This window comes from Sander lucioperca, chromosome 5 (assembly GCF_008315115.2).
Source record: "Sander lucioperca isolate FBNREF2018 chromosome 5, SLUC_FBN_1.2, whole genome shotgun sequence".
Taxonomy (NCBI): domain Eukaryota; kingdom Metazoa; phylum Chordata; class Actinopteri; order Perciformes; family Percidae; genus Sander; species Sander lucioperca.
The window spans coordinates 36,160,107-36,171,589 of NC_050177.1; the positions used below are offsets into that span (position 1 = coordinate 36,160,107).

Below are 11,483 nucleotides of genomic sequence, written 5' to 3' on the forward strand. Positions count from 1 at the left end.
GCACGCGCATAGTGACGTCGTTGGTTACTGTGGGTGTCACCGGGGGTGTATTAGTCACCTGTGCGGGGGCTGCGGAGTGTTTGGATGATTGCTGCAGGGTGAGCACGTCGAGAAACTCTGTTGACCGTCACCATCGTTGTCTCCTGTTACTGCACTGTCTGAGGTATCTTTGCACGGCTTATGAAATGCATCAATTCAAGCAAGTGCTGTTTCTTGCTAACCTTGTGAAATGGATCAATAAAGACATCCCATCAAGGGCAATGGTTCAGCGTGAAGGCCGTGTCACATTGTACGCAGCATGCGCTGCGCTCGCCGTTAAGTTTCCCTATTCCCAACTATATTTGTTGTGCTTGCCGCCAGGCTCAGCGCAAATTTACGTCATACATGCGCCAATATTTGAATGTACGTCACGTCTGCGTCTGTAACAGAGCAATGGATGAAAGTCTGTTAATTTTAAATAAATCTAAATTTAGATTCCCAGGCCACACCAACACAGCGAGAAGGACACTGTAGGTTCGTATAAAAAAAAAATAGTATTTTATTCTGTTAAAAATTAAAGTTTAAAACAATATTAGAATGGCATCTCCTCAAATAAAAACCCGGGAGACCATAAAACCATGGATCATCCAATGTTCTGTCCCAGGGTAAAACAATACCCGAGTCCAGTCCAGCCTGGAGTCAACTCCGTGTTTCCCCGGTCGCCGGCCCGGAATGTCTTGCTTCAGCGGGGCTTCGAATAACCTATTCCAATCCAGAGATCCGGGACCAGGAATTCTGTGGTGCCGTTCTGCTTCTGTCAGTGGAGAAATGTAAAATCAATGGGTAGCCTACTCGTAGCCCGGCAACTTTAAAACAGTCTCGGATGACTAGAGTGACGACTTTCCTTTCCTGTACTTCATGTGGGCTCGTCAACAATACTGCCGTTTCTGCTGCTCTGTCGTCGGCCCCTGGATCTGGCACCTTCACAGAAATAAACCACAACTAAAAACGACTCCTTTAGCTCAAAATGCTAAAAAAAAAACACACACGCATCAGTGTGGGAGAAAAGGACCACTTCCCTTTAGTCGGAGTTTTGTGAGCGTTGACACTGCAGAGTCTGGGAGTCGGCTCCACCAGGACACAGGAGATCCAGTCCGCAGCAACACCACGGGGAAAGAAGCTCAGCAAGCCAGTCCGCTGCAGCACACGGTAGGTCCATCCGTCCAGAGCGTTCCTCTAGTAAGAGATCTAGCCTCCTTTTATTGGGAGTGGTCTGATCAGCTGGCAATCAGATCGCTAATGTGAATGGGGTTCTACAGGTGTGTCAATTAGTGTTTGTTGTTGCAGTTCGTGAAAGAGGGAAAACAATACTATGCAATGTCCACAACAAAATATAATAAAGTAAATCCACAGCAAACAATATAAAAAAACCACAGCAACCAATAAGGAAAAACACAGCAACCGATAGAGTTTTAAGGCAAAAATAAATCAATAAAATTATATACAAAATAAACTAAGGTCATCAATCACACTGCTCCACTGGTTTTATATTATGACACGTCCGGTGTTTACATCAGACTGTCGGTACACGATCCGTTCTGCCTGCACGATCCGTTCTGCACATGCGCAAGATAATACTGTTTTACGTATCCATACGACCTGCACGATCTGTTCCACGCTAGCCTATGGCTAGCCTCCACCGGGAAGCTAACGTTAGTTTAGCTAACAGCTAATTCGGCTAACCACTAGCTGACAGCTAGATTCAGTCTAAAATAACGTTAACTCAAACGTAATGGGAAAAGCAGGCTACAGCTAAATTAAGACTTCACAGTAATAACAATAAAGACAAGTATTGAGTGATTGTATTTTAAATGAGCACAAGTAAAGTAGAACTGACGTAACAGCTGTTATATATGTTAGGTGTTTGTTATATATGTCAACGTTTATTTTCAAGTTTTATTTTGAGGGTCTTTTAAAATTATTACATGCTGTCTCAGCTAGCAGTTAGCCGAATTAGCTGTTAGCTAAACTAACGTTAGCTTGCCTGTGGAGGCTAACAGCAGTTGAGTTAACGTTATTTTAGATTGAATCTAGCTGTCAGCTAGCGGTTAGCCGAATTAGCTGTTAGCTAAACTAACGTTAGCTTGGCTGTCGACCGGAAGTGTGGAACAGATCGTGCAGTGTCGTAAATCCTCGTACAACCGCGCATGCGCGAACATTTTGCGCATGTGCAGAACGGATCGTGCAGGTAGAACGGATCCTGTACCGACACAGACCATATTGATCAGACGTGCAGTAGGCTACATGCGACATTGTGTAGGATACACAGTAGTGATTTGGTGGAGACGATGTTTCTGTCTTTGAAACATAGGAAAGCCTTGTTCCGTTTGTGGATCCACTGTGTGTTCGGTGTTTACTTTTTTTCTTTTTATTCAGACACATCACAGCGCACCGCGGCCGCTCTTGCGCATGCCGCGGTCAAAGTTGAACCATGTTGAACTTTGACCGCGGCACGCGCAAGAGCGGCCAGCCGCAACATGCCGCTTGCGCGGTCGAGACAGGCAAGATGGCGGACTAGGCGGTCGAGCCTTTTGGAGCTCTCGCTCAAGTTCCTCGAAAGTTAAAAATACTGATAGTTTCTCCTCCAAAAAGTGGTTGAGTACAAGTTTAAATGCCAAAGAAAGGTAAAGGAAAAGTTTCCAGCGATACATGTCAGGAAATGACGACAAACAAGGAAGCTAATATTAGCCAAATGGCTAAAGTACCGGCGGCGCTGCTACAGCACGACTATGCGATGGAGGACATGGAAGAGACGTTAGCGGGACCGGACAAGCGGCACTTTGAAGAGTTGGAGGACTGTTCATCCAAGGAGAGTTCCCACCCGGTTCGAAAGTATATAAGGCCTAATGAGGAGGATTCAATGGCTACAGTTCTGGCTGCAATAAACACACTAGGCACCAGGTTTGATAAACAGGAGAAACAACTTGGAGATATAAAGGCTCAGATCAAAGAGAATACCGTAATGATTGGCAGCTTGGCAAAAGCCCTGGAGTTCAATGCAGCAGAACTCAAAGAATGTAAAAGTAAAGTGGTTAAGTTAGAACAGAAAATGACACTGCTGGAAAAAGAGAACGCGGACCTCAAAGGAAGAACGGCTGAACATGAAAGGAACAGTAGGAGGTGGAACTTGAGAATAAAAGGAATGAAAGAAGGGACAAATGAAAATACAAGAGAGGAGGTGATTAACCTGCTGAAGAAGGTGGCTCCGCTCTGGGCACAGAAGATGGAGGAGATGGTAGACACGACTCATCGAGTGGGGAGAAAGGAGGAGAAGAGAACACGACAGGTGATTATCCAGTTTGTGAAACGGCAACACAGAGATGGGATCTGGAGGATGACGAAGGAGTCGGAAGTGTGCAAGGAAGCGGGGGTTCGTTTCTCTGAAGATTTAACCACGGCTGAGAAACAGGCCAGAGAAGCTTTATGGCCGCAGATACAAGAAGCGAGGAGGGCCGGGAAGAAGGCTTACTTTCGAGGGCTCTTTGGATTCATTAATGGGCAGAAGATTTAGAAAGAACAGACATGAGACTCAACAGGTGATATGAGAGACTTTATACAAGAGGGGGAAATTAAGTGGTTTATGATGAGGAACCTCTGGGCAGAAAGGGCACCTAAAAAGAGGTTAGTTCTATACTTTGGTTAAAAAGTTTTGGGATATAAGGTTAAGGTATTGGCTCTGGCTTTAGTTTATGTTCTTCCTTAAGTCAGAGATTTCTTTTCTATCTTTAAATGTAAGAGGTCTAAAGGACATGGTAAAACGTAAAGCTATTTTTTTGTTTTGCAAGGGACTTAAAGCACATTGCATATTTTTTACAAGAGACTCATTCATGTGAAGAGGACACATCTTTTTGGAAAAAACAGTGGGGAGACGAGATATTTTTTTCTCATGGCAGCAATCGGTCTGGGGGTGTGGCAATATGTCTGTATGGATTTCCGGGAGAGGTAGTCACATCTAAAGTGGATAAAGATGGTCATTGGATAGCTGTAGTAGTTAAATTAGAAGGGGCATTTGCAATCTTAATTAATATCTATGGGTTCAATACGATTAGCCAAAACAAAAGAATTCTGGGAATGCTGACTGAAATTATTGCAGATTATAACAAAATGTATGGTATAAGGTTTACACTAATGGGTGGGGATTTTAATATGGTACCGGATGAGTGGTCCGATAGGTGTCCTTCGATTTACAATGACTTCCACTATAATACTGTTCTGAAGGAATTCATACAGGTTAATTCACTCATTGACATCTGGAGGGAAAAAAACCCTTTTATAAGACAGTTTTCTTGGATAACACCTAATGGGAGATCAAGATTGAGAATAGATCTTTGGTTGGTCACTTCAGAAATAATAAGTGCTGTGACAGATGTTTCAATATCTGCTGCTCCTTTAACAGATCATTGTGTAATTGGCATTACAATGAAACCAGGAAGCGATCATACATTTAGGAAGAATTATTGGAAGTTTAATGCGGACTTATTGAATGCAGAAGAATATGTTGAGGAAGTGAAGGCTTTAATAGGGGAAATTAAGGGCGATGTGGAGGTTGATACATGCTGTAAGAAATGGGAATACTTTAAATACAAGGTTAGATGTCTGTCGCTAAAATATAGTAAAATTAGAGGGCAACAACAGAAGGAAAATGAATGGAAACTCGTTCAAGAAATTAATGAATTTAGTAGAAAAGCTAATTTATCAGAAGAAGATAGAGCAATGTTAGTAAGTTTACAAGCCAGGTTAGATAAGGTATTTGTCCAGAGAGCAGAAGGGGCTTATATCAGATCCAGGGCTAAATGGATAGAACAAGGGGAAAAGAATACTTCTTATTTTTTTGGTCTTGAAAGAAGGAGACAAGAAAGAAAGAAAATAAATGTCTTGATGATTAATAATACAGAATGCTCTGACACAAAAGCAATTTATGAAAATATTTATGATTTCTTCTCTAAACTGTACTCTTCATCTTATTCAGAGGAGGAGTCATTATCATTTCTGGAAAGCGTTAAACAACATATACCTCAAATTGAGGAGGGGTTCAAAGCACGATGTGACGCTGAGATTAGTTTGAAAGAATTGGATATAGCATTAAAGCAAATGTCAGTGGGAAAATCCCCGGGTCAGGATGGACTAACTTTTATAAATTTTTCTGGGAAGATATAAAAGAATTATTATTTACTGCCCTAAAGGAATGTATTAAAAACAACAATTTACTAGCAACTATGAAACAAGGTATTATTATTCTATTACCTAAAGCTGGCAAGGACAAAAGATACATAGATAACCTGAGACCAATTACTTTATTAAATGTGGATTACAAATTACTTACTAAGGTTATGGCTAATAGGTTGAAAGATGGTATAGAACAGATAATAAGCACAACTCAATCGGGGTTTCTCAAAGAAAGATCCATTCACAATAACATTAGACTGGTCCTTGACCTACTTGATTATAACAACTGGATTGATGACAGGGGTCTTATTTTGTTTTTAGATTTTTACAAAGCTTTTGATTCAGTGGAACATGCATTTATTCTGAGATCTTTAGAGTATTTTGGTTTTGGCTCAGAATTTATTAAGGTCATAAATATGTTATATAAGGACAGTAATAGCTCAGTTTCTCTCCACCAGGGAACAACTAGAAGGTTTGAGGTTAAAAGAGGTATTTGACAGGGTTGCCCCTGTTCGCCGTTATTATTTATTTTAGTGGCAGAACTGTTGGCAATACACATAAAAAACAGCCCGGATATAGAGCCTTTAAATGTGCTAGGTAATCGCCTATTTATTTCTCAGCTGGCAGATGATTCTACCTTATTCCTCAAGAAGTCTGAACAGATCCCTCTGGTGATTAAGAGAATAGAGAGATTCTCCAAAGCCTCAGGTTTATGTTTAAATCTTAAGAAATGTGAACTAATGGCTATACATGACCACCCGCTTGTAGATTTGTATAATATTCCTGTTAAGAATGAAGTGAAATACTTAGGGGTAGTAATAACAAAAGATAGGAAAATTAGAGAAGAACTAAATATTGAGGTCGGTATAAAGAAAAGCAAAGCTATACTTAATTCTTGGTTACAGAGGGATCTGTCTATTTTTGGTCGAGTTTTAATTACTAAAATTGAATCACTATCTAGAGTTATGTACCCTGCATTCTCTCTTGCCATCCCTGATAATCTAATTAAATTAATGAATCAAACTAATTTCAAATTTATTTGGAAAAACAGACATCATTATCTGAGAAAAGGTGATGCAGTGAAAATCTTAGAAGAAGGGGGTTTAAATGTGATCGACTATGAAGCAATGAACGGAGTAATAAAACTGAGGTGGCTAAAAAAATTTATTCAAGATAGTGATGATTTCTGGTATTACATTCCTTCTAAGATTTTTGACAAATGTGGTGGAATAGACTTTCTTTTAAGATGTGATTTTAATGTTACCAAACTGCCTGTCAAGCTGTCTAGATTCCATGAGCAGGTTCTCTTATACTGGAAAATGATTTATAAACACAACTTTACTCCACATAGTTCCCCAATATGGAATAATCGGTGCATCCTTTACAAAGGGAAATCGTTATGTTATGGTGATTGGGTTGAGAGAGGTGTCTGGTCTATTCTACATTTGATGGATTTAAGTGGGACTTTTTTGGACTATGATGAATTCATTAGTAAATTTTATGTGAAGTGTACCCAAAAACAATATTCAGTAGTCATTAAAGCAATTCCACAGGCAATGGTGAATTTAGTTAAAGGCATGTTGCAGTATGACGCAGTAGTACCACGCATGCCTTCTCTGTTTATAGAGGACCGGGATTTTAAGGTGGCAAAATGCACAAACAAAATTATGAGGGGTGCCCTTACATCTGTATTATTTCCTTTACCATTGAAAAGAAAGAACTTACTTCAAGTCTATCCTGAAGAGATTGTAAGGAGAATAAGAACCAGATATCTCACTCTTCCTGTTTCACAGAAAGCAAAAGAAACTCATTTTAAAGTGTTGAATGATATATATCCATGTAATTGGTTTCTTAAACAAAGATTTAACATTGAGGAGAATAATTGTACTTTTTGTGATTCAGATATAGAAACCTTAGAACATTTATTTATTGAGTGTAGTGTAACCAAACCTTTTTGGGATTTGATCAATAATTGGATTTCTGTAAAGGATTCAGAAGCACCGTCTTTGAGTTATGGGGATATTAAATTGGGAGTGTTAATGGAGGACAAAAAAAAAAACACCTTGATTATTTTAGCTAAACACTTTATCCACAAATGCAGATTTTTGAAGGTGAGACCCTTATTTTGTGTGTTCATGAATGAATTACGCATTTATAAGAAATCTTTGAAACGTATAAAAACTAAACAAGCAGGGAATGTGCTACAGATCATACAAATATTGGTTGTGGACTAGACCTCTATTTATTTATTTACTTTTCTGTCTTTTCTTTTTCTTTATAATTCAGTTGGTTCTTTGTTATTGTTGGATACCTAGTCTGTATTTGGTACTCCATGTATTAACTGTCAAACGAAGTTTGAAGTGGCCTGAATTTGTTAAATAAAGATTTAAAAAAAAAAAAAAAAAAAAAAACATGCCGCTTGCGCTGCGCTTTGCTCAGCGCAGCGGCAGACCAGTTCTTGCGCGCGCAAGCCATTGACAATAATGTGTTTCACAGCGCAGCGCTGCCGTTTGCACGTACAATGTGAATGGCCCTTTAGCCTGCTGCGGCGTTGGATTAGTTTATAAATGTATATGCCGCATTAAGGCCGTTTCACATTGTACGCGCAAACGGCAGCGCTACGCTATGAAACCCATTATTGTCAATGGCATGCGCGCAAAAGAACTGGTCTGCCGCTGCGCTGAGCAAAGCGCAGCGCCAGTGGCATTTTGCGCTGGCCGCTCTTGCGCGTGCCGCGGTCAAAGTTCAACATGGTTCAACTTTGACCGCACAAAGCTTTCCTATGTTTCAAAGACAGAAACATCGTCTCCACCAAATCACTACTGTGTATCCACAATGTCGCATGTAGCCTACTGCACGTCTGATGTAAACACCGGACGCAGACGTGACGTGCATTCAAATATTGGCGCATGTATGACGTAAATTTGCGCTGAGCCTGGCGGCAAGCACAACAAATATAGTTGGGAATAGGAAAACCTAACGGCGAGCGCAGCGCATGCCGCGTACAATGTGAAACGGCCTTTATTTTGTCAACAGAAATTTTCGCTTTGTTGAAGCACGGAAACGTTTTGTCGGGATAACACTGGATGTTTGAAATTGTTTTCAAAGTTGTAACTTGTAATCGTTAGACGTGAACGCTCATCGTAAAGCCCATTCATAAATTTGCTGTTATGATGCTTATTCGATCGTCAGAGTCGCCACAATTGAAAGGTACACGTTTATAAACATTGCGCATTGTTTGTCAATGACGGATTGTATTCCCTGCTAGGCACAGCAGTACTTTCGCATAAGGTGATTGTACTGTTTGTTTGTTTTGGGATTTTTTGGTAGTGTTTTGGTTCGTGCGTCAAGCGGGTGAAGCATTGCGCTTGGGAGTGCCGCCGTAGTTCTGATTCTAAAGGGCCATTCACATTGTACGCGCAAACGGCAGCGCTGCGCTATGAAACCCATTATTGTCAATGGCATGCGTGCAAAAGAACTGGTCTGCCGCTGCGCTGAGAAAAGCGCAGCGCAAGCGGCATTTTGCGGCTGGCCGCTCTTGCGCGTGCCGCGGTCAAAGTTCAACATGGTTGACTTTGTGCGCTGTGATGTGTCTGAATAAAAAGAAAAAAAAGTAAACACCGAACACACGTGGATCCACAAACGGAACAAGGCTTTCTTTTGTTTCAAAGACAGAAACATCGTCTCCACCAAATCACTACTGTGTATCCTACACAATGTTGCATGTAGCCTACTGCAGTCTGATGTAAACACCGGACGCAGACGTGACGTGCATTCAAATATTGGTGCATGTATGACGTAAATTTGCGCTGAGCCCGGCGGCGAGCACAATAAATATAGTTGGGAATAGGATAATACAGGGGTTCTCAACCTTTTGCAAGCTGGGCCCCCCCAAAGCTGGTTCATTGCAGTTGGGCCCCCCCTTCCTGGCGCCACCCCCACTACACCACCTTGCATAGATAGATAGATAGATAGATAGATAGATAGATAGATAGATAGATAGATAGCCCTAGGCTAGGCTATTATTTTTAGGCCCACACTATTATTATTATTATTATTATTATTATTGTTATTATTGTCATCAGTAGCGGTAGGTATTGTTATAATTGGCAGTAGCACCAGACTTCTAATGTGAGCTTGCAGGCATTATTATTATTATTATTATCATCATCTTCAGTAGGCCTATTATCATTACTAGGCTATTGCTATAATTGGGAATTGGCACCAGACCTCTGATATGAATTCATGCTTTATTACTGTTATTATTACTAGGCCTAACAGTAGGCATATCATCTGCATTTTTGACAGAAGCTTGCAGGTAGGCGATGTTAATGTGAGACCTGAGCCAGGTATGCTTCAGTGTACCTTCAAAGCTTTTTTGCAGCTGGTGGTGCGTCGGTTGCCTTGTTGGTCCTCACTAGAAATCTCTCCATTTGTTTGGTTTTGAAATAATTTGGATGTGGATTAGTTGTGTTTTCAATAAGTTGAGGCTATGATGTAACGATGTGTGCGTGTGTGCAGCCTGGACGCGGAGTGGTGTGTGTCTCCTCTCTGCAGGCTGGGACAGCTGCGCGAGGCTACTGAGAGACTGACCGGCTGTGAGGGCTTTTGGACGGGGGAGGGGCTCACGGCAGCACCCGCTGCTCGTTGAGCACATAACTGCAGAGTGATACGTGTTTTCGAGTCTCCAAACACCACAAAAGTCTCCAATAACACCAGTAAAAGTCGCTAGATTTGTCGCTAGTCACTTTTGACAAAAACAAGTCGCCAGGAGGATGACTTGTTTTACAGTTGTGCGGAGGCTCCACACAGAGCTTTCTCCGTAGCCTACGTAAGTGGCCTGATGTTTATACTTGTGCACTGGTGTGTGCGTGGGGAATGTGTGGTAGAGGGAGAAGTGAGAGAGTGACGGCGTTTAGCTTTAGAGCGAGTATCGACTCTAGAGTCACAGTGAGAGAAACAAAGTGTCTCCTCTGTTCTTTCTGACCACGGTGGGAAATCTGGAGCAGGAAAAGTTAATCTCCTTGAGTTCATGTTGTTTATGGAGAAGGAGAACCAGGAAATGAGTCGGGGAGGAAATGCAACGCTACCCAGCCACGACCGAGCGACGTGTAGTTACATTACATTACGTGATTTTTTATTTTTTTTTTCCTCCCATCCTGTAGCCTACTCGCGCCCCCCCAGGGGAGTGTCCACGCCCCCCCAGGGGGGCGGGCCCCACCGGTTAAGAACCACTGGGATAATATAAGCTGCTGCTGCTTCTAGTGCTGCTGAAGCTGCTGCTGCTGCTTCTAGTGCTGCTGAGACTGATGACCCCACCACTAGTGATTATGTCAGTGATAATTTTTGCTTCACAGGGACTCAAACTGAATTGACTGGTGATGTCATTGAGGCTATGACCACTGAACTTCAAAGTCTTAGAATTGAAAACATTCAGTTGAGGTCTGATGTTGCACATTTGTCCACTTCCTATGACCAAAGTGCCTTTGTTGATAACGATGAAAAGGTTTTATTTTTCACTGGCCTACCTACATACCAGACACTGTTAGTACTCTTCACATTCCTTAGTCCCCACCTCCCTGTGAAGAAGTCACTTGATAAGTTTAAGCAGTTGATGCTAACATTGATGCGTCTTAGGCTTAATGTTTCCACAACCTTCCTGTCATATGCATTCAACGTGTCAATAGCCACTGCTTCAAGGATAATCACTGATGTCATTGATGTCATGTTTATTCGCGTGAAGCCACTTATCATATGGCCAGAAAGAGAACAGTTGCAAAAAACCATGCCAATGCAATTCAGGAAACATTTTGGGAAAAAATGTGCTGTTATTATTGATTGTTTTGAGATTTTTATAGAACGTCCATCTAACCTTATAGCCAGAGCAGAAACATGGTCTTCCTACAAGCACCATAACACAGTTAAATTCTTGATTGGTATTACACCCCAGGGCACAGTCTCCTACATTTCAAATGCATGGGGAGGAAGAGTAAGTGACAAATACATAACTGAAAACTGTGGATTTTTGGACAACATACTTCCTGGTGATCTAGTTCTTGCTGACCGTGGCTTTAACATTCAGGCCACTTTAGGTTGTAGAATGGCTCATGTACAAATTCCAGCCTTCACTCGTGGAAAGTCACAGTTAGCTCCTGTTGACTTAGAAACCACAAGGAAAATTGCCCACGTCAGGATTCATGTTGAGCGTGTGATTGGTTGTGTGCGCCAGAAATATACTATTTTGCAGGGGATATTGCCAATTGATTTCTTGATGTGCA

The 11,483-nt window shown here is 41.5% G+C and overlaps 1 protein-coding gene across 1 annotated transcript in view; it reads left to right on the top strand.

The window, feature by feature from the left end:
- The window catches only part of LOC116039002 (alpha-2-macroglobulin-like), a 160,627-nt gene that overhangs the window by 67,506 nt on the left and 81,638 nt on the right, over positions 1-11,483 (top strand). The gene's annotated exons all lie outside the window — the stretch shown is intronic.